General features: G+C 44.0%; 1 protein-coding gene across 1 annotated transcript in view; it reads right to left on the bottom strand.

The window, feature by feature from the left end:
• LOC126199515 (furin-like protease 2) overlaps nt 1–27,059 on the bottom strand; it is a 713,209-nt gene that overhangs the window by 190,104 nt on the left and 496,046 nt on the right. The window lies entirely within an intron of this gene.

The raw sequence follows: 27,059 nt of genomic DNA, 5'->3' as shown, positions 1-27,059 counted from the left end.
AGCGGTCTCGCGTTTCCCGACTGCAGCGCCTAGAAGCGCACGGCCACTTCGGCCGGCATACGTCGAGGTGGCTCCTTGCTTTGAATTAGTTGTCACTTGAGGGGTTCAAATGGCTCTGAGCACTATGGGACTTAACATCTGAGGTCATCAGTCCCATAGAACTAAATGATTTCTAAACACAAAAACTTATACTGGTGAATATCACTCATTTGCAAAAAAATTCGTTCAGTATCTAGAACTGTTATGAAATATGCCTATTGTTGTGGCCATGCACACCGACAGTATTCAGTGCACTACGTGCAGCCATCCGCCAGATATAAAATTCAATAAATCTATAACGAAACGAGATATTGCTCTTCTTTCAATTTTAAACAAAATTTCTGTATCTTATTGTATTTCGTAAGCAATAAAATGTGAGCTAGTATCCACCGTCCGTAGAGTTTATGTACTATCTTTTAACTTTTGTAAACTCTTTAAAGGGTCGTGCAGTGCTTTAGTTAATTTGATGCAGCACAGTAATTATGATAAATAACGAAAAGAAATTCTATACTTTACTGAGACAAGATATCATTCTGTACTGCGTGTGGAACTCAATTTTTTTACCAAATATTTTTCGTTAAATCGGATGATAAGTATTTCATAGTGGGGGGAACGCTGTCTCTCAGCACAGGGAGCAGCATTAGGCAAGCAGAACAGCAACAACAAAGGAGCGTCGAGCCCGAAATGCCTTTAACATTCAAAGGGCTAATTTTCTTATCCAGCAAGGAATTGTAACCGATTTGTTAACTTGGTACTAAGAGACGTTTTACTTAATTATCTCGGTTGTAGGATCTTGTTACCAGCATGTATTTGCTTCTGAATTTTTTGTTATTCCACAGAAGGTGCTTATTCCAGGTAGTATTGTACTTGGCCGTTTATGGCTGTTCCTTTGGGTTAAAGAAAGTCAAATAAATTTTTGCTAGTAGCAAAGTAAGACGGTTTCATTTTCTAACTTCTAACTGACCACCCTTGGTGAATTCTAACCTCATATTATTATTTTTTTCTTTTTCTCAGTGGTCCTTGAATATGGCATTCTGTGTATGTTAACTACGATTTTGAGGCGCCCCACTTAATGTATACTTACAAATAGCCATTGGCCATTAATACAGATGTGTAACTGTGATATAGTCATTTACGAAAAAGCCTTGATAATTTTTTAAATTTTGATATTACGTGTTTCCTAATACTGCCGTGGGGTGTTAAAATTTGTATTAAGCTTGTGTTGGGCTAAATTACATTCTTAGTGAAAAACTGAAATAATTGTTTATTCTGCCTTGCACGGCACTTACACAAGCACCATAACAGATTTTTCTACTAAGTGTTAAGTATTTGTTCGTGACTATTAACATTGATAAAATGTTGTTTAAAATTTTATATGCTTTTACTGGCCCAGCCCCGTTCCACTCACCCTAATAGCCCCCTACCACTTCAATTGTTCCTGACGGCGTTGCTTAATATTATAATATTATTTAAATCTACAGGCAATGTTAAAATGAAGAAATATGTCGCCTGAAAACTGTGTGTCGCTCCCGTGATAAGCTGTTTAGTAATAATGCCCAAAGATGATTTTTCCCCTTCTTCAACATGTTTCTGGAGTATTGAAGCCTTGAAAGTAGTTGTGGTTACATTTTCCCCTCCTCTTTTATTCTCATTACTGAGCAACTGCAATAGTTACCAGTTCCAGGAAACCCCCCCCCCCTCCCCCAAACACACACTTTTGTTTCCTCGTTTCCTTATATTGATTAAATTTAATGGCATTTCATACAATCACATCTGACTCACTATGAAGAACGTTTCCTGTACCTGTGACATGCAAACATTGCAGTTCCATGTACGTAGTAAAGAGACAGCAACGAGAACACCCTAACTGTGCAGGCTAGCACTTTATCGCCAACTGAGCGGGCCCGCCCCCTTCACAACAAGGGCATGGACTCTCCCTGTAGAGACGACGAGATTGTGTTTCTGCACCGGTGCTATGTCAGTTTGCGCTAGCTCTACCTCTTCAAATACACGTCCGTGTTTTTCCCAAGACGTTTGTGCCCTATCGTCCCCAATCTTAAACGTCACTACGTTTCCAATTACTTATCTTTGTCTCAACATGGGAATCTAATTCTCTTTACTGAATTCGTCCACGCCCTAAAAAAGACTTAGAATACGACGGAAATCGGCTTGATAGGACCCGTCTCTTCCTTCTGAAGACTTGAAAATTGCAGAAATCAAAGCCGTTATTACACAAAAAACAAAAAAACTATCAGTTTGAAAATAATTGTTAAACCGCACCTTCATTTTATTATTATTTTGCTTAGGTCGTGGAATAATCTTTGAATACTTCGCGTACAGAGTACCTGCAGTATCAGGGAGTGCAGCAGTGGAGTGTTTCACCTTTGGCGATTTCCGTTCGGTACCAAGCGGCTAAATTGGGGCCAAACAACCGACTGAGTTTTAGATCACATTTTCATTCTGGCAGTAGAGGCCATGAGTTTTTTTCATTTTTTATTTGTTTATTTTCACTTTTTGGCATGACGGCTATACAGCCAATGCCCATGAGTTGGAAGCTGCTCGGAAGTGACGTCAGTAGTTGGGGATTCGGTGAGACTGTTACACTGTTTCGTGCTGGTTAGTAATATTCAATGTTTAAGCCATTTCAGTTGTTGATGATATTCTTTGCACATCTAAATTCCTATCATTTAGCTTGCAGGATTGGTGACGAATTACGAGTCTCGTATTCAGCCGTGTGCTATTTCAGCGGCTCAGAGATCGATGACTTTTGCTACGTTAGGAACTCATTACAGGACTGTGTCATAGTCATTCAATCTAATGCCTATTGCACTCAGTTTCCTCATTCTCAATTACGCATCAGAATGTTCCCTACATCAATGGAAGATGCGTGTGATTTGTAAAAATACATTTCATGTTGTGCATGTATTGCAAGTTTCACATGCTGTATGTTTCCTGTTTGATTATTCCGCAGTTGATACGGAATATCAGCTAAGTACTATGCTTAATCTCCTAAGTCTTCTGCTTAGGTTTCGTACGTAATATTCAACCACATGTTGCATTTTTATCCTACCTTGCGCCAACATGTTGCTAATATTTGTCTCTGCTAATTCGCTGATCATCTGCGGTACACATAATGCAGTAATTCAGTAATACGTGGCTCCTACCATGGATTAGTAAAGAACACACCGTCCTGTGGGTGTATAATTTCCAGATTGTGAAACATGAGTTTTCGTCGCCACTTTCTATTACATTTCTTGAGACTATCTCAGAAATGTGTTTCATCTGAGGACTCTCTTACAGGGACGACGCTATTAATTGCAGTACTATTCCAGATATCGTCAGAGTTTGCTAATTATGAAAAGAGTGTATTCAAGGATTCTCCACCCGTCCACCCCCGTCCCCACCTCCACTGCGCAGCCTGCAGCTGGGCAGTACCGGGTAAGCGAAGCTGATTCTGCTGAGCACTGATCTGAATCTCGCAATGGACCACTCAACAGGGCTCTGTTCTGAGAAGACGTACTCAGATCCCAGCTGTGGAGAGCTGGGACACGACGTGCTTATTTTCAGATGTTTTCGAATAGTCGGCGTTCTTATGTTGTATTGCGGCACGCTATCCTCAGTGTGGTTTTATTCCGTTTTATATTGTTTACTAATAAAATGTAGCGCGGATATATAGGTTCCATTTCGGGTTGTAAATTTATTATCTTTACTATTGTTACAACCACGTAAATCCACTAGTTTTTAAAAAATAAAAACGAAAAATGGTGCTAGTGTCTCAAAAAGAGAACTTACAGTGACGTTATTCCTGTTCAGGTTGTACAGTACACCTTGCAACTTGTTATTATTGTAGAGTATTCGTATTTGTGATGGAAAAGATCAGAAATAAACATTGTTGGTCAAGCATTGGGCCGCGAATTATCAAGTGCCCAGTTTCGAGTCTCAGTCCGGTATGAATATTTAATCTACCGGCAAGGTTGGTTGGTTGATTGATTTGGGAGGAGAGGACCAAACACAAGGTCATCGGTCCCATGGGATTGGCGAAAGGCGGGGAATGGAGTCGGCCGTGCCCTTTCGAATGAACCATCCCGACATTGCCTGAAGCGACTTAGAGACATCGCGGAAAACCTAAATCAGACTGCCGGACGTGGGTTTCATCCGTCATTCTTCCGAATGCAAATCCAGTGTGCTAACCACTCCACCGACTGGCTCGGTAAATGGTGGTATCAGCGTACTTATGTTAGTGCTCAAACCTGACGTCCTTATTACTGCACCTCAACAGTTTTCTCAGTTTCCTGATGCCCTAGCAAAGTATGTTGTTTCGTGTATCTCGTCCCAGGATGTTTCTCATCCGAATACTTAGCTCTTAATGCACACTGCTTCCAATAGTCTTCAGTGTCACTGTGAAACTCCTTCGTAACAGCACCTCTACCATCCTAAAAAAAAAAAAAAAAAAAAAAAAAAAAAAAAAAAAAAAAAAACCGAAATTGTTCCTCCGCTTTTTAAAGAACAGGAAACGTAATAGTTATTTTCTATGAACGACAGTTTCCTAATGCCTTAGGAGTATGACGTACTGAAATAACGCATCTGTGTGCATGGCAACAGAATTGTTCTGTCGGCCCTTTCAGCACAGATGACCGCCATTAAGATTAATGTGAATGATCTCCATCCTTTAATGTGGTGGAGACGCTCGAACTAGGAATCACCTATGTTCCTGTATCAAACGTATAGTCGTTTAACTGTAAAGCTACAAATTCAATGTGCATTCGTGGAAACAAAGTAAAATTACTTTTCGTGCTCAGAGGCATTTTTCAGAGAAAAAACTTTATTACTACCTGGTTTGGCCGATGATTCGTCCTCTTTAATGTTTTTATTTTTCGCTTTTCAATTTTAGAGCTGTCTATAGCCTTACAGCTTTGTAAGCTTGCGGTGTAGCTATTTTTTGTGGGGTGAATTTATAACTGATATATGCGTCATGGGTTTAGATTCCTTTCACTATTTTCCAGGATGTTGATTTTTCTGTCTTCATGGTTGTACTTCATAGAAGCTTGAAAAGCAAACACAGTAAACAATATTTCACGGATCAATGCGGTCAACAGAAATTTGTACGTAGCCCTGCTACGATCTGTCAAAGTGAACCCCGCTACTGCACCATTGTTTGGAGACAGAACAGAGCGAAACATTTCACTTATTTTCTTTTTCAATTTTTATCGGGGAATTATGATCATATGCAAAATCAACAGATTCAAAAAGTATGCATGTAGAGTCGACAACAGGGCGGAACAACAATTTTCGCGTGTATTCTTTCTTCGGTGCGACAGCTTTAACAAAGCACGAACTGAAAATATATTATGAGATTAATAATCTCTATGGTTCCATGACGTCAGCTGATTTTCAGACATGTCAGTACTCTGTCATTTTGTTTCTGCGCTCAATAAAGATAAACACTGCTTCCGCTCATTTCAAAACTGACAGAAGTACGCTAATTTGTGCAGAACCGAATAATTTCTGTAAGCTTTGGCCGTTTTATTTATTTTGCAGTTTGATAAACTTCTCTTAAACGTTGCTAGGGTTCTGTTTGTTTACGCTTACTTTTGAGTATTAAAATTGTGACCATGTACACGCTGTTTTGCAGATATTAAATGTGACAAAAATGTTTTCCTAAAAGGAGAACTGATTCTTCTTTTTGTTAAAAAGATATGTTTCCTACTTTCCCTGACCAATCCGCCATACCAAAATAATTATTAATGTTCATTTATAAAAAGTGTTTAATGAAAGGATAAGCTCCACAGCTCTTCTAGATTACCCAGACACATTAATGTGGTTACCTGTCAAAACCCCGAAGAACCACCTTTAGCAATGCGAGAAATGCAGGAAGAGAGTTAATAACGCTCACCGCTCCACCAGTTTCACGCCGTACACGACAACCGAAATCATGTCCTCTCACCTGAAAGCTTCTAAGAGTAAACAGATGTCCGAAGGAGCGTAAAACGTGAGTCATCCGAAAAGGCCACCGGTCGCCTGTCCCTGGGCGTCTAGTTGCGGCACTGGCGTGCAAATTCCAGCCTTTATCGGCGATGAATAGCAGTCAGCATGAATGCATGAACCAACCCATTCGTGGTGGCCGTGCGGTTCTAGGCGCTGCAGTCAGGAACCGCGGGACTGCTACGGTCGCCGGCCGAAGTGGCCGTGCGGTTAAAGGCGCTGCAGTCTGGAACCGCAAGACCGCTACGGTCGCAGGTTCGAATCCTGCCTCAGGCATGGATGTTTGTGGTGTCCTTAGATTAGTTAGGTTTAACTAGTTCTAAGTTCTAGGGGACTAATGACCTCAGCAGTTGAGTCCCATAGTGCTCAGAGCCAAACTGCTACGGTCGCAGGTTCGAATCCTGCCTCGGGCATGGATGTGTGTGATGTCCTTAAGTTAGTTAGGTTTAAGTAGTTTTAAGTTCTAGGGGACTGATGACCTGAGATGTTAAGTCCTATAGTGCCCAGAGCCATTTGAACCAACGCCCGCTACACGGTCTTTGGGGAGACACCGTTGGTTCAACCGAGCTATCAATTGCTGCACAAGTGCTCGCTGCCATTGTTCACCCCTGTCATCTGTAGCTCCGTTGCCTCGGCGCTGATAGAGACGCTCTGCCATGCGCGGTGTACCTTTACCATGGCGGGACAAGAACCGTTCACAAAATTTAGCCATTTCAGAGAGGCTTCCGTCCTTGACCTTAAAGCCAGTGATCATGCCCTTTCGGACGTGCGATAAATCTCATAGTACCCGCATTACAACGGCTGCACTGTTGTCCTCGTTCGCCCGACACGCTTTACACGAGTATAGCTCCAAGCTAGGGTTCCCACTAGCCATCTGTGAGTGCAGCAGGTGGTCAACTTAATGTAACTGGAGCTTGTATTACTGCCGAAGCTATTCCCTGATGACTTGAAACAGACCTTATCTTTTTGTCCATTTTCTCTTTCTCATATTACGCCCTCGTTGATTCTGCGCTAAACAACATAAAGAAGTGTGTAATCGGATAAGTACAGTGGAACGATCTCTACCAAATCTCTATTGAATGCCTGCAGAGAAAGGATTTCGTGCCTACTTTGGCAACGTGAGAAAATTAAGAAGGCTTTCCCTTTTAGAGCGCGAACGAGGTATGAAAAATGAGTAAGAGGGTGAGACAACGCGGGCACGACAAAGGAAAGGGCAACCTGCCACATCAGGAGCCGCTCGCGGCGTTAAAAACGTGCGAGGCGCCGTGGCGTGGGGAGCCCACACAGGCGCCGGGAGACTTGCAGCAAATTTCCACCACATATGGAGGTGGAGGCAGCGGCGCCTGACGCCGTGCGCCCCGCCCTGTGGAGAGCAAAGTTTCCGCGCTCCCTGCTCCCGGTCCCCAGGGAGGCGCGTCGCCCTCCTCTGGGACAGAAAAGTTTCACAGCTCCTCCTTTATGCCGGCGACGCCACTCCGGCCCGGCGCGGCCCGGCTCACATACCCCAGCGCTGTTGATCCCGTGGCTCGGAAAACTGCTGAGAAAGGCAGCCGCGTGCTCGCGGAATTTTCTTCTCACCACATTCGAAAGCTGCCCTGCATGGGAGGCCTTCTCTCAGTTCCTGCATCCTGCATCAATCTTTTCGAAAGCAAAGTACACTACTGGCCATTAAAATTGCTACATCAAGAAGAAATGCAGATGATAAACGGGTATTCATTGGACAAATATATTATACTAGAACTGACATGCGATTACATTTTCAGGCAATTTCGGTGCATAGATCCTGAGAGTTCAGTACCGAGAACAACCACCTCTGGCCAGTGGACATTGAGTCAAACACAGCTTGGATGTCGTATACAGGTACAGCTGCCCATGCAGCTTCAACACGATACCACAGTTAATCAAGAGTAGTGACTGGCGTATTGCGACGAGCGATATGCTCGGCCACCATTGACCAGACGTTTACAACTGGTGAGATATCTGGAGAATTTGTTGGCCAGGGCAGCAGTCGAACATTTTCTGTATCCAGATAGGCCCGTACAGGACCTGCAACATGCGGTGGTGCATTATCCTGCTGAAATGTAGGGTTTCGTAGGGATCGAATGAAGGGTAGGCTCAAATGGCTCTGAGCACTATGGGACTCAACTGCTGAGGTCATAAGTCCCCTAGAACTTAGAACTACTTAAACCTAACTAACCTAAGGACAACACACACATCCATGCCCGAGGCAGGATTCGAACCTGCGACCGTAGCGGTCGCGCGGTTCCAGACTGTAGCGCCAGAACCGCTCGGCCACCAGCGGCCGGCGAATGAAGGGTAGAGCCACGGGTCGTAACACATCTGAAATATAACGTCCACTGTTCAAAGTGCGGTCAATTCGAACAAGAGGTGACCGTGACGTGTAACCAATGTTACCCATCACGCCGGGTGATACGCCAGTATGGCGAAGACGAATACACGCTTCCAATGTGCGTTCACCGCGATGTCGCCAAACACGGATGCGATCCTCATGATGCTGTAAACAGAACCTGGATTCATCCGAAAAAAATGACGTTTTGCCATTCGTGCACTCAGGTTTGTCGTTGAGCACACCATTGCAGGCGCTCCTGTCTGTCATGCAGCGTCAAGGGTAACCGCAGCCAAGGTCTCTGAGCTGATAGTCCATGCTGCTGCAAACGTCGTCGAGCTGTTCGTGCAGATGGTTGTTTTCTTGCAGATATCCACAACTGTTGACCCAGGGATTGAGACGGGTCGTTACAGCCTTGCGGATAAGATGCCTGTCATCTCGACTGCTAGCGATACGAGGCCGTTGGGATCCATCACGGCGTTTTGTATACCCTCCTGAACCCACCGATTCCATATTCTGCTAACAGTCATTGGATATCGACCAACGCGAGCTTCAATGTCGCGATTCGATAAACCTCAATCGCGCTAGGCTATAATCCAACCTTTATCAAAGTCGGAAACGTGACGGTGCGCATTTCTCCTCGTTACATGAGGCATCACAATAACGTTTCACCAGGCAAAGCTGGTCAACTGCTGTTTGTGTATGAGAAATCTGTTGGAAACTTTCGTCATGTCAGCACGTTGTAGTTGTCACCACCGGCGCCAACCTTGTGTGAATGCTCTGAAAAGCTAATCATTTTCATATCACTGCATCTTCTTCCTGTTGGATAAATGTCGCGTCTGTAGCAAGTCATCTTCGTCGTGTAGAAATTTTAATGGCCGGTAGTGTAAATCAGCTTAGATAGACTTCCAAGTGACGGGTTATGATTTCAGGTGACGTACCTGTATTCTCACCGCATTTATTTTCATGCTACCTAATTTCTGGCCCAAAGATATAACTATCTTTGTAAACAGATTGGGCACAGCAGCTGTCATAACTAACATTAATAAAATATTATGAAGAACAGTACTGATTTCATAAAGACACTTTTATTCATAATTGGTCATCAGTTTCGCCCCGCTGTGGATCATCTTCAGCCCAATTTCAGTGCTGACGTGCAGAAACGACGGCATGGAGTTGAAACCGTAGATAACCACCCACGAGCAGTCGCCATCAGTGGGTGGTATCCACGGTTCCTCGCGTGTGCCACGTCTCCACATGTCATCACTGGAGTATGGTCTGAAGCTGATCAACAGAGGGTCGAAAACAATCACGACTTTTGAATAAAAATATTCTAACGCTAACAGAACTGTTTTAAATAATATTTTACAAAGTTATAATATTTGATATACAGATTAGTTCATTTTATTTTTGCTCCCATTTGTATTATGGGAGTGCACCATCATTCTCTACACGCTACGCTAACGTTCCTGTGTATTGAGCTGAAGCATGCAGTTCGTTGTCTATTGGTTGGCCTCGTGGCCTATAGATCCTGGAAGTCCAGGTTCGATCCGAAAGGGAGTTGAAGATTCTTTTCTGTTCAGGGACCGGTTCTTCGTTGTCCTCATAATCAGTTAATCATAATCGACAATCAAGTCGTCGAAGGGGCGTCAAATAGAAAAATCTGCACTATATGGAACACTTTCCCCATAAAAGATCTCCTGTCAAATAATGACTTAGGATTACCTCAATTTTAGAGACGTAAAACACATCTTTGCTTCCCTCTCTCGTAGATCTCGCTAGAGTTCTGGTGTCTTTGACATCTGAGTTCGGACATGTAGGCATCTTTGCTTTCATCTGCAAACTCAGAATGTGGCCTCAGCTTCGATTGGGGAAACTATTGATAAACTCTTTTTATGGATTTATGAGAGCGTACTGAAAAGCAATGCATACGAATTTCCCACGTGAACAGTCTCAGTGCTTCTTAAACATAAGAAACGTTATTAACATTAAACATCTTCACTGCTCATTTCTCATATTTGCAGACCGAGCGAGATGGCGCAGTGGTTAGCACACTGGATGGACGGTTCCAACCCGTGTCCGGTAATACTGATTTAGCTTTTACGAGATTTCCATAAATCGCTTCAGGTGAATGCCGGGATGGTTCCTTTGAAAGGACACGGCCAGTTTCCTTCTCTAATCCGATGGAACCGATGACCTCGCTTTTTGGTCCCATCCCGAGAATCAACCAACCAATCATATTTGCAGCAATCTGCCGATAGAGGGCTCCGAATTGTAGCATACAACATGGTGGTGTGTAACGAAACTATGTCGACACTTGAGAACCTTGGTTCTGCAATCCAGTTTCGAATTCTAAGAGTTCGTCCATACTGTACACGGAGCACTATCTATTTCAGCACGAGAATGCCAGAACACACAACTGAAACAGTCCGATGGCTTGGGTTCACAGTCATCAGTCATAATCCATACAGTCCCGAGTTCTCCCCATCCGATTTCCTATTTTCGTGTGTTCCAAAAACTTCAAAAACATCCTCGAGTTCACTTTCATAATGATGAAGAGGTGCAGGCAGAGGTGAAGTTGTGGTTCCATCATCAAAACCAAACATTCTACAGTGACGATATCACCAAACTGGTCTCTCATTGGAAGAAATGTGTTCTTCGCCAGGGCGACTATGATGAAAAATACATTTGTCGAAATTAAGGATAAAGATGTAGAATATTTATACGTTTATTTTACCTAAAAAGCTTTAAGTGTTTACATGTAAAGATTTAGGAGGCATTATTTTTCATCAGGCCCTCGAACAATCGCTAAAAATTCATTCTTGTTGCTTGAGACCAGCACATAGGGCGATGTTGCGGAACTAATGATTTTCGCGGGTCAACTAGTCATAAAGTATTCCTTTTCGTTCAGCTAATTATTGAGTGAAACTAAAATCACCGTTTAGTTGATTTATGATGAAAGCTTCTTAACTAGTAGGCGACTGTGGGTTTTGCCCTTGTGTAACAGGTGCATGATAAATAAAACTGTGCTCAACCCTTATCGACATACTTGTTCTCGTGTTCTTCCTTAGAGTGTCTTACTTCCTCTTTCAATGTGTGGTTTTGTAACAGTGATCAAAGAAGAATTTGGTGTATGTTGTGTTTCAGAAACACGGGACTACTCATTGCTCACGAATACTTCATTAACGTCCGGAACTGGAACCTCCATGATCTCATCTATTCCTTCCAATTTATGGCAATCAGAATTATAGATTATATTTTCGTATACCCATAGCACAACTTTGAGTAGCCGCTTGCTTATCGTTCCCATTGTTACCATCTCGGCTTTTTGTAACGTGTTAAACTGCATACATCGCACACGTTGTTACATGAAAGTGTTATCTTTCAGAAAATAAGCTGGCAATAAAAATTATAGATGTCACTTTTGTAAACCCACAGCACAACTTCCCGTAACTGCTGTTGTATCGTTCCCATTGCCACCATCTCGTCTGGTTGTAACGTGTTAAACGGCATATATCGCACATACTGATACATGAAAGTATTATCTTTCACTGAATAAGCCGTCACGAGATGAGGGGCAGATGCACAGAGAACAGTTCATTGCATGTAAACGCAAAAGCACTCGAGCCTCATCAGTTCAGGACATAATACACAGTAACTAAGCAAACGTTAAAATATTTTTGTATAGAGGCAAATGCATTGCATTTACATTACTTTTTGGGCCTAACTTTTACGCAGTAACTTTTATTCGTGATTCTCGTTCAAAGAAGGTGTTCTCAAACTTGGGATTCAGTCATAAATAAATAAGAGGAATCAGTTAGAATCTTTAAACTCGCCTGACTATTTTTATTCAACCTCCATATGACAAACTCCAGCTCTGGTTTGGATCTATTATTTGTTGTGCATGATCCTATCACTGTTTCTCTAAAATATTTACTCTTTGCCATTCCTGCAGAACCATGAAGAATTTTCCTTTACGTCTTAATTAGTCTAATCACTCTGGACCTTCTGGTTAGTGTTTTGTACATATTCCTTCCCTGGGCTATTGGGCTGACGATCTAAGCGCTCTCAGTAATCCGTTTCTTTTATTAGTGCTAATTTTATCATTATCAGAGACTTGATTTGTTCATAAATGACTTGCTTTACTGGTTAGTCAGCTGCCCATGTTCTCCTTGCTTCGTCCGTGATGCGTTACTTCACGATAATAATAATAATGAGCGTATGGCATTGGTGGCCGGCAGACCCCTCGCGGGGCGGTTCGGCCGCCGTTCCACAAGTTTTTTAACGCCACTACGGCGACTTGCGAGTGAATGAGGATGAAATGATTATGAAAGACACACAACACCCAGTCATCTCGAGGCAGATAAAATCCCTGACCCCGCCGGGAATCGAACCCGGGACCCCGCGCTCTGGAAGCGAGAACGTTACCGCAAGACTACGAGCCGCGGACACTTCACGATTATGGTACCACTTGCGCTGCAGAGTGGTCTACAACATTAATGTTCATTTTACCGCTAAAATTACTCCAGCTTGTTTCATCTTTCTTCAATTTCCTCGCCATCTATTGGCTGTGCTCAGTATACATGAACGTTAATAGATGTATGGAATTACAAGGAAATGGACGTCGCGAAACCATTAGTTTTCAATTACATTTTATTTTTTATAATTCACTGGAAACAGCAACAAGCAAGAAATTCGGACGGGCAACCTTTCGGGACTCCATGCTACGATCTGCGTCGTCCTCGTTCATTGCGTGTAGCAATCGTGGGATGTAGCACATCCACTTTGCTGCCTTTAAAACAATAAAGGATGTCGTTTATCGACAAAAGCCACTCACATTGCATGAACTTAGAGAATCCATCGTACATTCATGTGCAAATATCCAACTGAACACGTTGCAGTCAGTAGTTCGAGCCGCAGTTCGGCGGCATCGTTTGTGTGTGGATGTTAATGGTCACCATTTGAACAACTACAGTGATATCATTAAGTTAGACTTTAAGCTAGACTTTCACCAAAAATGAGACAACTCCGTCAATCACTTTGCAAGTTCTGGACTTTTAAACAGTGGATACATTTTTTGGACCCCTCTGTATTGTAGCGCTTTACCGGGTGATCAAAACGTCAGTATAAATTTGAAAACGTAATAAACCACGGAATAATGTAGATAGAGAGGTAAAAATTGACACACATGCTTGGAATGACATGGGGTTTTATTAGAACAAAAAAAAAGTTCACAAAATGTCCAACGGATGACGTTCGACAGCAAAACGTCAGTGACTACGTATGACAATCGTGTATAAAATGAGTTGTAATGAGAGAGAGAATCAGATGCACCAGCGGTCGCAGCATGTTGACGTTACCTGAAATGGCGCTTTTAGTGAAGCTGCATTAACAGATGCGTGAAAGATCTCTTGCGCGCTTCGTTTGGTGATGATCGTGTGCTCAGCCCCCACTTTCGTCATGCTTGGCCTCCCTGGTCCCCAGACCTCAGTCCGTGTGATTATGGGTTTGGGGTTACCTGAAGTCGCAAGTGTATCGTGATCGACCGACATCTCTAGGGATGCTGAAAGACAACATCCGACGCCAATGCCTCACCATAACTCCGGACATGCTTTATAGTGCTGTTCACAACATTGTTCCTCGACTACAGCTATTGTTGAGGAACGATGGTGGACATATTGAGCAATTCCTGTAAAGAACATCATCTTTGCTTTGTCTTATTTGTTATGCTAATGATTGCTATTCTGATCAGATGAATCTCCATCTGTCGGACATTTTTTTAACTTTTGTATTTTTTTGGTTCTAATAAAACCCCATGTCATTCCAAGCATGTGTGTCAATTTGTACCTCTCTATCTACATTATGTCGTGATTTAATCAGTTTTAAAATTTATACTGACCTTTTGATCACCCGGTATTTCGTAAATAGTGCGATTTAAAAATTTTAGAAATAAGCTCGCGTTTCAGGTACGACAGTAATGATACCTTCAAAACCATATTAAGTGCATACCTGTTAAACGATTGACCTACAATAAGTTTTGTGCAGTTCCTCTCAGTTTAAGTACCTAGGGCACTACTCGTTTTCAAACTCCGTGAATCAGCTATATAAAAATGGCACTTTTGCATCTTGTCACTTTTTTCTGATGCTCATGATCCTCCCACTATACTATTAATTTTACTACACATCCACTGGATAAAATTCAACTCTTCATTTCACTGTATTTCGAAATCTGTTTATATGGAAAATGTATGTATTTGGTGTAAAAATGTTACAATCAGTGACATAAAGAGCGATAGTCTTCCCTTTGTGTAAATTTTTGTGGATTGAGTCTGCCTACCCTGTTTTTAGCCGTCTGTTCTTTTTAGTTGTATTTTTATTTCGTGTCGAACATCCTCCGTTTTCAAGTGATTTATTTCATCACGACATCTTAGAAAAAAACCTCCCTGTAGCGTGACAGTCTGCTACTACAATATTTCTGGCTTACGCGGTAGCAGGATCGTTGATACACTTTCATTTCATTTATAGTTATTCTTATAGTGACTGTGCGGGGAGGAAGTCATTTATCTTTCACCTCGTGTTCCGTTGTGTCTTCCTTTCGTGTACACTCTGACTGAACATCTATTAAATTACTTCAGCACACAGCGTTCTTTATCTTCCTTTACCATGGCTCCAAAGACTATATGAGTTGTTAAAAGGACGGCACATTCCATTTACGACTGTCAAGTTTTTAGTTTGCTGTTGCCACTTCGGCGTCACGCCATTATCACGCATGTACGTTAATGATAACGGCACAATGGCGAAATTGTTATGGCAACATAAAACGGTGTTAGGTGCAGCGGAAATATAACGTCCTTCCAGTCAAACATTTCTTCCACATTTATGTTACATTCAGACCATAAGTCATTTATTAACCAAAGAAGTAGTTTTCTTTTTCTTGAGCTTTTATTCCTCTTTGAAATTATTCACTATTCCTTCAGCTCTCTCTATTGTATACGATTTACACAGCAACGGTAATCGTGTGGCTCAGTGGCGTAATGCAAGTCTTTCTATTCGTCGCTACTGTCCTACAGCTGTTACGAACCGGGGAGAGCGGACCTCCAGTGTAAAGTGGGATCTGAACCACGTGAGGCGAATCCCCTCATCAGTGAGAGAAGAATGCCGCGTTAGAACGCAGATTGAAAAACCGGCGGCCCGACCTAGATTTGACCCCGCGACCTTTCAATTTCCAAGCACACGCTTTAGTGCTAGACCATCAGCCCCAAGCAACAACGGTGAAATGCATTCTATTCTGATTCATGTCGTCTCTTAGTTACACATGGTTTCCGGATGTATTCTAATTCTGGCGAATTTCCTCAATTTCGTTGTAATTCTTCTTAGAGGTTCGAATATTTCCGCCAGGCATGCATCGATAATAAGAGTTCTGTCATCAATGTGTAGGATAAATGTGATGTAATGAACGAGAAGATGAGGCATGGAAGACAATTTAGACAAGATTAGTGGCAAAGGTTTTGACTTGAGAAGGAGACCAATACCAAAAAATAAAAGTCAGTCTTATTGAGAGTGCACTACCCTCCGAAGGAAAGAAAGCAAAAGCGTTAGCGCACTATCAATGGAGTGCAATGGTCTCGATTTGAGTTCTAATCCACCATATGTTTGTAACATTTCCTTGAATAATCTTTATCTTATTTGACTTTCTGACAGTGGTTTAGACCAGTACACCAACTACCTACGACATCTTACATTTGTCCACACTATGATACTGATGACTTCACCAGTCTTACACTCTATTTCGAATGACATTTCGATCCTTTTGTGCATGATTACCATAAACCTTTTTCCTGCAAGAACTTCACCTTGTAATCTCCTTTTTTAGTGGAGGATGATCTCGGAAAGACTAATACCAACCACGTTCGATTGATTGTAAGACAGACAATGTATCACAATTATTCCAATCAACGTGTACCAAACCAAAGAGGAAGAATAGTTATTTTCTTCTAGTAGTCACGAATCGATACAGCACGAAGTTTTTTATGGAGACTCTTGTCTGATTCACCATCTCTCTGTTAGCAGTGAGTCATAAGAACACCTGCTGTTATCGTCTGTACTGTATAGAATATTTTATGTTATTATTTAGAAATCCTGAGTCCTGTAGCCCAAAGACTATAAACTAGTAGTTAAAATGTAAATGATTTGTAAGAAGTAGCCTACGAATTTAGTCAAACAAGCTCTTTGTTTTAACTACCGTGCAACCGGTTGTAATTAGCTCACAGCTTTCCAAAAAATCGCTGCCGAAAGTTATTTCAAGTGCATTCAGATCAGTTACGTTATAGAACTCACTCGTCAGAGTGGCGCTGGCTAAAAATATGTATTCTGTCTTCAGTAAATGAGATAACAATAAAAGGAATAGACTGTTATGTATTATGTAAATAAAATGAAAATTCACGATTAAAAGCGAGAACAGAATTTGTAGCTCCAATAAACGAAACCAGTATAGTCCATTACACTGCATTACTACACCAAGTGTAGAGGTCTCGAAGAACTTGCCAGGTTTCATGCGACGAAAGCAATGATTTAAGACGATTGTGAATAATGTCCTACAATGGTGCTAACTCCGTAATGTTTCGCACACAGTGTTCTTACTTCCGAGGACCAGTGGTCGAATCTGGCATTCAGATTTAGGTTTACCACTCATTTCATAATGTAAGGTAGCGTCCCGGACCGTGTCGGCTCATATCGATTGCTGTCTGTAGATCGTATCATCCTATTCAATTTAGTTTTAGAAAAGGTGATGTGCAAATGCCGGTAAACCTAGGAAGAACAATACTTAATCGAAAAGTTCATGTGGTAGCATATGCGGATGGCGTAGCATGAATGGCAAGGAATTTAAGGGCTCTAAAGAAGAACTCCGATACGTTAGAGGAAGCAGCAAGAGAACTAGGTTTACAAGTAAACATAAATAAAACGAAGTATATGGTGATGGGGGAGCCCAATATAAATGGACAAAAGAATTCAATAGTAATGAATGGGAAAGAATATGAAAGAGTAAAAACATTTAAATATTTAGGTTCTGTAATAACAGAGAACAATAAAGTAGCCGTAGATATTCAAGAAAGGATAGGGAGTAGAAACCGTTACTATTTTGCCTTGCAGAATGTATTTCATTCCAGGAATGTTATAGGAATACAAAAATCAAAATACACTCCCGGAAATTGAAATAAGAACACCGTGAATTCATTGTCCCAGGAAGGGGAAACTTTATTGACACATTCCTGGGGTCAGATACATCACATGATCACACTGACAGAACCACAGGCACATAGACACAGGCAACAGAGCATGCACAATGTCGGCACTAGTACAGTGTATATCCACCTTTCGCAGCAATGCAGGCTGCTATTCTCCCATGGAGACGATCGTAGAGATGCTGGATGTAGTCCTGTGGAACGGCTTGCCATGCCATTTCCACCTGGCGCCTCAGTTGGACCAGCGTTCGTGCCGGACGTGCAGACCGCGTGAGACGACGCTTCATCCAGTCCCAAACATGCTCAATGGGGTACAGATCCGGAGATCTTGCTGGCCAGGGTAGTTGACTTACACCTTCTAGAGCACGTTGGGTGGCACGGGATACATGCGGACGTGCATTGTCCTGTTGGAACAGCAAGTTCCCTTGCCGGTCTAGGAATGGTAGAACGATTGGTTCGATGACGGTTTGGATGTACCGTGCACTATTCAGTGTCCCCTCGACGATCACCGGTGGTGTACGGCCAGTGTAGGAGATCGCTCCCCACACCATGATGCCGGGTGTTGGCCCTGTGTGCCTCGGTCGTATGCAGTCCTGATTGTGGCGCTCACCTGCACGGCGCCAAACACGCATACGACCATCATTGGCACCAAGGCAGAAGCGACTCTCATCGCTGAAGACGACACGTCTCCATTCGTCCCTCCATTCACGCCTGTCGCGACACCACTGGAGGCGGGCTGCACGATGTTGGGGCGTGAGCGGAAGACGGCCTAACGGTGTGCGGGACCGTAGCCCAGCTTCATGGAGACGGTTGCGAATGGTCCTCGCCAATACCCCAGGAGTAACAGTGTCCCTAATTTGCTGGGAAGTGGCGGTGCGGTCCCCTACGGCACTGCGTAGGATCCTACGGTCTTGGCGTGCATCCGTGCGTCGCTGCGGTCCGGTCCCAGGTCGACGGGCACGTGCACCTTCCGCCGACCACTGGCGACAACATCGATGTACTGTGGAGACCTCACGCCCCACGTGTTGAGCAATTCGGCGATACGTCCACCCGGCCTCCCGCATGCCCACTATACGCCCTCGCTCAAAGTCCGTCAACTGCACATACGGTTCACGTCCACGCTGTCGCGGCATGCTACCAGTGTTAAAGACTGCGATGGAGCTCCGTATGCCACGGCAAACTGGCTGACACTGACGGCGGCGGTGCACAAATGCTGCGCAGCTAGCGCCATTCGACGGCCAACACCGCGGTTCCTGGTGTGTCCGCTGTGCCGTGCGTGTGATCATTGCTTGCACTGCCCTCTCGCAGTGTCCGGAGCAAGTATGGTGGGTCTGACACTCCGGTGTCAATGTGTTCTTTTTTCCATTTCCAGGAGTGTATACACGACAATATGAAAACCTATAGTAATATATGGATCAGAAGGCTGGCTACTGACATTAAAGGAGGAGAACTGGTTATTGAGATGGGAAAGAAAGGTACTGAGAAGGATTTTTGGAGCAGTGAGGGAGGAAGTTGGCTGGAGAGTAAGGACGAATGTAGAACTACAAACACCTTTTGGACAGATGGATATTATTGTTAAAATTAAGCAGGGAAAAATAAGATGGGCAGGACATGTACAGACAATGCCAGAAATTCGTAGTGTCAAGAAAGTTTTCGTGGGAAAACCTGACAGGTGATGGAGAAGAGGTAGACCCAGGAAAAGGTGGCTGGATGATATGGAAGAAGATCTAAAGGTGATGGGTATAAGAAATTGGAAGGCGATGGACAGAGAAGAATGGAGGCAGGTGATGCAGGAGGCCAAGGTTCTTCAAGGACTGTAGAGCCCACCAAGAAGAAGAAGAAGAAGAAGATCGTATCACTGATTCGTTTTCCTTCTGGTCGCCGGGTGCCCCTCTGTGTCACGCGTTCCGTTTTGGAATGTTAGTTGGAGTCTCCGTGGAACGAGTAGGAAGGAGCTCGGTTAGAACGAACATGTGTTGTTACGCGCCGTTGGTAGGTGTCTTACAGAATCCCTCTGCGGGAACGTTGCAACGGGAACTACCTTATGATTAGCTGATACTGGCGATTTGAAAGGCCAACCCTTTCCTGTTGTCGGGCCGCGTTTTGCTACCTACACTCCTGGAAATTGAAATAAGAACACCGTGAATTCATTGTCCCAGGAAGGGGAAACTTTATTGACACATTCCTGGGGTCAGATACATCACATGATCACACTGACAGAACCACAGGCACATAGACACAGGCAACAGAGCATGCACAATGTCGGCACTAATACAGTGTATATCCACCTTTCGCAGCAATGCAGGCTGCTATTCTCCCATGGAGACGATCGTAGAGATGCTGGATGTAGTCCTGTGGAACGGCTTGCCATGCCATTTCCACCTGGCGCCTCAGTTGGACCAGCGTTCGTGCTGGACGTGCAGACCACGTGAGACGACGCTTCATCCAGTCCCAAACATGCTCAATGGGGGACAGATCCGGAGATCTTGCTGGCCAGGGTAGTTGACTTACACCTTCTAGAGCACGTTGGGTGGCACAAGATACATGCGGACGTGCATTGTCCTGTTGGAACAGCAAGTTCCCTTGCCGGTCTAGGAATGGTAGAACGATGGGTTCGATGACGGCTTGGATGTACCGTGCACTATTCAGTGTCCCCTCGACGATCACCAGTGGTGTACGGCCAGTGTAGGAGATCGCTCCCCACACCATGATGCCGGGTGTTGGCCCTGTGTGCCTCGGTCGTATGCAGTCCTGATTGTGGCGCTCACCTGCACGGCGCCAAACACGCATACGACAATCATTGGCACCAAGGCAGAAGCGACTCTCATCGCTGAAGACGACACGTCTCCATTCGTCCCTCCATTCACGCCTGTCGCGACACCACTGGAAGCGGGCTGCACGATGTTGGGGCGTGAGCGGAAGACGGCCTAACGGTGTGCGGGACCGTAGCCCAGCTTCATGGGGACGGTTGCGAATGGTCCTCGCCGATACCCCAGGAGCAACAGTGTCCCTAATTTGCTGGGAAGTGGCGGTGCGGTCCCCTACGGCACTGCGTAGGATCCTACGGTCTTGGCGTGCATCCGTGCGTCGCTGCGGTCCGGTCCCAGGTCGACGGGCACGTGCACCTTCCGCCGACCACTGGCGACAACATCGATGTACTGTGGAGACCTCACGCCCCACGTGTTGAGCAATTCGGCGGTACGTCCACCCGGCCTCCCGCATGCCCACTATACGCCCTCGCTCAAAGTCCGTCAACTGCACATACGGTTCACGTCCACGCTGTCGCGGCATGCTACCAGTGTTAAAGACTGCGATGGAGCTCCGTATGCCACGGCAAACTGGCTGACACTGACGGCGGCGGTGCACAAATGCTGCGCAGCTAGCGCCATTCGACGGCCAACACCGCGGTTCCTGGTGTGTCCGCTGTGCCGTGCGTGTTATCATTGCTTGTACAGCCCTCTCGCAGTGTCCGGAGCAAGTATGGTGGGTCTGACACACCGGTGTCAATGTGTTCTGTTTTCCATTTCCAGGAGTGTAGTTTCGCTGCGTTAGCAGGATCTGTTGTTACTACCCTGCCCTATGTGATTCTGCTCTGAGTTGTGATTTTGTGCTTGCAGGAAGTATGGATTCGCCTTAGTGTGGTCTGTGTCGCTTATAGAAACTGCTTGCGCCTTCTTACCTCTGTGTTCGCTGAGCACCCTGTGTTGCTTTCCTGGAAAGTAACTTAGTTGTGATCCCCGGGTGTGACTATTGTATTTGGATTGGTTTTTAATAACGTATTTCCTTGTCAAATAACGCCGAACGTTATTATTGTTACCATCTGTGCAAGTGATGGGAGTGTGACAGCGGTCGCTGGTGCTATTCGTGCCATTGTAACATTTATATTTAACGTACCCTTTTATTTATATTTTAGATTCTGATCGGGCCAGACCTATTAGTTTACCGAGTCGGAGAGGTGTGAGATTCTGTGTGTTTTCACCCTAGGGTGTTGTAAGACGAGATTCCTTGACTGATTCTTGGTCTGCGAACCATGTTGTACTGGCATGTGACCGTTATTTTATTAATCGAAGTAGCATTCGGGACTATTTTGTAAAAACCACTTCAGCTAGCTTCTTTAGGTTAGAATAGTTACTCTTGGTACTCACCAGAGTTTAAAGTGTACTGTTCTTAAATTCTTAATTTAATCTGTTCATCGCCGCTTGCCGGACGTTGTAACTTATTGTGGGCTAATTGTTCAGGTGCCTATTTGCTGAAAAGGTGTTATCGTGCTAACTGACATGTTGCTCTTTCTAGGCATTTTCTTGTCGCATGACTCTTATTTTACGAGCACCCTGCTGTTGCCTGGTTAGTCAGCTTCTGTTTCCACAGAGTATGCGTGCGAATATCCCAGCCTGACAAATGTGAGCGCACCTGCAGCGCGATACTAATGGCCGGCATTTGGGATCCACCGGTGGCGTTACCTTGTGTGAAGCTGCTCTATGGCATGGTGGCTGCTGCTTAAGCCAAGTTTTGTCTTCACTGGTTAGAGTGGGTTCAATTCTTTTCAGAGTTCGCGTAATTTTTTCTTTCGGCTTTGGTAACTTGTGGTGCCATGCACTTTTTGTATCAAGTTTTCCTTGGTCGGCCGGACCATTTGCTGGCTATTGTATCGCTTAAATTTGTCATCTTTCTCAAAGGAACATGTTAAATTTTGATTTGTAATTCAAAATCATTCTGTAAGTTTGGACATTTACGTTTGTGTAAACATTTTACCTGCACTAAATTTCTGCTAGTCGTTATTACATTTGACTTTCAAAAATGTATACTTTGCAAGTGTCAAGTCTCTTAAAAGACAGTGTTAAACATGGGGTCTATACTTCAAAACAACGTTAGCCTGGTGTCAGTTCAGTCTGCTACCACTGTGTTTTACTACTCTTGTATTTTTTTAAATAAATGCTTAATAGTTGGGAATCAAGTGGAAAATAATGAATAACGTCATAACCTGGGGCCTAGCTCTTCGGTGAGTTCCTGCTGCCCTGGCTTCATGGAGTTCAGTTCGCTTCCTTAATCCGAGTTTAGGTTCCGACTTTAATCACCTCGTCTCCAATGGATCGTTAAATCATTATCTTACTTCATGTCGGTACCGCCATGCAGGACAGTAAATTCATAGTTTGTGCTAACGCCACACACGTAAAAGCACAAACTTAAGCTATTTATATAACTGACTTTTTAGCAGCGTTCCTCTAAAATTGAGAGTAAACAGCCATATTTATGACTAATGCAGGATATATATGTTAGTAAACGGACGATTGCAACACTTCGTACATAGTTAAAGACGAATGAAAGACATAATAATACTAATGCGACATTAGTCGATTCAAGGAAAGAGATCATGGGGAAATTTTGTGTAGACGCAGTTTTTTGTACTGTGGTACTAGATAGTACCATGAAAAACATACTAAAAATCCCCAGTCGTCGTGTGGGAATGCAGGGGTTAGGGGAGCGTTTAAAAGTCGACTTCTTATGTTTTTCTTACATAATGTGAGAACGGTGGCTTCTAGCGCTAATGTTACCAGTACAAAACTAAACTTTCTTACAAAAAATATGCTATTAAGTTTTCTTCTCTGACACTAATAGCTTCCGCTTTGCAAGGGTTGGAAAATATTTGATTCTCTAATAGTGGTCTAATGGTATAAAAATAAAGCTTACTATTAAATGAAGTGGGTTAAGAACAAATATTTTATGTGTTTATTATATCTATGTCCTATAGAACCGGTTTTTGGGTTAAATGGTTTTCTGGGGTTGTAATAGACTGGAGGGGACGGGATGGATGGTTGAAATACGCGGGAAGGTAGGTCGCCGGTTTGTGGTCATGCACTTCCCTCATAGGTCTGCAGACTGAAGACCCAGTAGTGATTTCACAGTCTATCTTCCCCACTACGTCACAAGAGGAAACATCAGAGTGTTTTACAAAGTTACACCAATCCGCTACAGCGTGCTTTACGGATCACAGGCCACGCAATGTCCACACACGCCTGGGGATCTTCCATGTTCCACAAAGTGCATTAACACTACATGGAATACAGATACGAAGTGCTGTTAACACTAACGCAAGATACATCATTAAATAGTAATTTTATACCACAGAAACACTATTTTCAAGAATGTGCGATATCTCCAGCTCCCTGCAACGTGAGAACCATTAGTGCTAAAAAATGAATAGTGTGTTTTTCGTAGTAATCTGAATATCATTTAATTTTGTACTGAGAAACACTCTCGCTCCAAACTGCGGATTTCGACTTACTCAAGAAAATCATAACATGTGACCATCAAACTCCTCCACCCGTCAACCCCTTCCCCCACGCTCACACCTCTCGGGTGGGGATTTTTAGTAAGTTCCTGGTAATCTATCGAGAACAGTGGGACAATTGTTACTTGACAACGATAATTGGGACCAACAGCTGTACTGTATTCTAATGTCGTTTATTCAAAGCACGCTACCGGTTTCTCCACCGAAAAGCGTCATCGTGCGATCGCATGCCTAATCTGCCATCAACGTACAAACCAAAATGACCAACATCAACGGAGTCTTCATGTGGAAACAATACACATTATTAAGAATGTTACGCTAGCATGTGCAACCATCGGAGTGGAGCGCAGCGGGGCCAAAATCAAGTGGACTCGGTACTGGTGTCCAGATTCGAGCCTTCATCGCCGATGAACAGCAGTCAGCATTGGTGCACGAACCAAGCGCCTGCTACGGAGTCCCTGCTGTGTCTACACAAGACAGTCTAGACACAAGGGAGGTAGCCGAAAGGGCACGCGTCAACTCAAGCCGTCTTGCGTTAGGTCTGAAACAGGATACGTGATGAAAGCTATAAAGAAAAGAACGGAGCTTCTCGTATACTTAACTTTAATTCTTTGTGGTACATTTCTCTTGATAATACAAGTGAGACTCTCTCCAGATATGGTTAATGCGCCTTGCTAGGTCGTAGCCATGGACTTACCTGAAGGCTATTCTAACTGTCTCTCGGCAATTGAGAGAAAGGCTTCGTACGTGTAGTCGCTAGCAATGTCGTCGTACAACTGCGGCGAGTGCTCTTACGTCTCTCGAGACCTGCCTTGTGGTGGCGCTCGGTCTGCGATCCTGACAGTGGCGACACGCGGGTCCGACATGTACTAATGGACCGCGGCCGATTTAAGCTACCACCTAGCAAGTGTGGTGTCTGGCGGTGACACCACAGTCCCATACGCAGAAACGTTCAGTGAATGGTCGTTGAGGCGACACCGTAGCGCCTTGAGTAGTCTGGGAGGTTATTTGCTCAACATTTGCACCTGCATTCGCCGGTATACATCTCGACAGCACACTTTCACCCCAGTCATGTATGACCCATGGTGCACCATAGTTCCATCGGCGCCGGCTTAGGACAGCGTCATTTTACGTGCAAGGTATACTTTAACCACAGCGGCACAAGAACACGATAATTGAGACACTTTAGGAAATGCTAACATCCTTGGGCCGCAAGGCAATGTTCATGACCTTTTCGACGGCAGATAACACAGCTACGTCCGTGAGAGCTTATTGCATGTTGACGCCCAACATATGCGGTGGTCATATTAGCGTGACTGTACCGTTTATATATGTCCTTTATGGCAACTGGTGCCATTACGTATCGCCCTCATGGTTCCACATTTGCTCAAAAATCGTAGGATCTCCTCCAATTCGAGCCGAAACACTGCGGAACGTAAACAACAGTCTTGTGGACGTCTTTCCTTGTTACACAGGACATAACATGATCAAACCTTCAGTATTCAGGTTCGAGTTATGAATGTGTATCTGCTGCATAGTCTTAGGATACATACTAGTTAGATCCGTACCTCAATAGATTAAAGCCGAATCGTCATAGGACCGCTTTGTTTTCACCTGCTTGCCTGTCTATCATTTTGTCAACTTGTCTAGACATCTTTTTCTCAGGGTTGCATAGATGTATCAGGTTGAAATGTATGTCAAATACTAAGGTCTACAGTGCCTTGAGGGTGTAAATACGAGGGGCGGTCAGTAAGTAATGCAACACGTTTCCTCTGTAAGCACTTTGGTTGTATTCAAAATTTCAATGAACCATAATATTATCCACTGTTTTGGCCACAAAAACCTGTTATTCAAATTAATCTGCATAGAATGTGCACGGCGTTGCGTCAGTTTACTGTGAGGTCCTGTGCAGCCTTATCGTATGACTCTGCTGGCCGACGTCGGAGTCAACGTCTTGCTCCATCAATAACCTCCTCATCACCCACGTAGCGCTTCCTTGGGACAAACAGACGGAAGTCGGAAGGGTTGAGATTAGGACTGTAGGATGGACAAGGATGAAAGGCCAATGAAATTTGTGACCTCCACCCGGGTGCGCGGAGTTTTATGAGGCCTTGAGTTGTCTTGGAGAAGGAGACGTTTGTCTGCCATTTTTTGCGGTGACGAACATGTTGTGTGCGGCCGGCACGCAGACGGGAAACAGAACACTTTTGTGCGACCTCGTTTCACTGACTACAGACGCCTCGCCCAACGACTCAAGGTCATTTTGTTCACTGTCAGGTCTCTGTAGACATTCTGCAAGCGCCTATGACTATCTGTGATGCCCTGGCTGGAAGAGACTCAACGAAAACTCTCTGTTTTGAACGTACCTCCATTACGAACACCATTTTGAAGGCTATGTACAGCACCGCCACCTATCGGAACCTCATGAGACTACAGGGGCTGAAGTGTGATTATACCACAATGTCCGACAGCAAATTCCGCATTTCTTTCACCGAATATCTCCGAAATAAAATGTTGCCCATTGTAACAGAAGCATCTAATTCATTAGAGATCGTAGCACCTAATCTCGGTCAGACTACGGATTTTTCGGTCTTCGTTTCAACCTAGTCTTCTCCTCTCAACGACGTGAGAAGTCGCCAGAGACAAAACGAGGTTCACATTCCTCGTTGAACTGTTGCTACCCATTCCAAGGTTGAGTAACTGAAGTACGTTAGGGATACGTAAGTCACCGGAGTCTCGCGCAATAGAAAGACTTGCACCAAGTCATTGAGTCTCACGAAACTATTGTTCTTATTATTATGTGTATACATAATTAACTATATACGTAACCCTCGGAGCAAGAGTCCTACTCGCACTTGTCCTGTTTTAGCAAATGGCGTTACTGCTAATTTTCACGGTTGTGCTGAAATGCCAATCGTTCACACAACCAAGCGTGCAGTACGCTTCATGCCAGTTTGACGTTTGTTAAATGTCGTCTACATGATTTTACAGTTTTTCACACACACACACACACACACACACACACACACACACAAGCTCACTCACACTCACCACGTTGAGTGGTGGTAGGTACCCAATACTACTGTCAGTCATTTCCTTTCCTTTTCCACTCGCCTATATGGTTCAAATGGTTCAAATGGCCATGAGCACTACGGGACTT

The sequence above is a fragment of the Schistocerca nitens genome, chromosome 8, assembly GCF_023898315.1.
Source record: "Schistocerca nitens isolate TAMUIC-IGC-003100 chromosome 8, iqSchNite1.1, whole genome shotgun sequence".
Classification (NCBI taxonomy): Eukaryota; Metazoa; Arthropoda; class Insecta; order Orthoptera; family Acrididae; genus Schistocerca; species Schistocerca nitens.
Note: the sequence above shows the minus strand (reverse complement) of the source record. Positions and strands in the feature narration are given on the sequence as shown.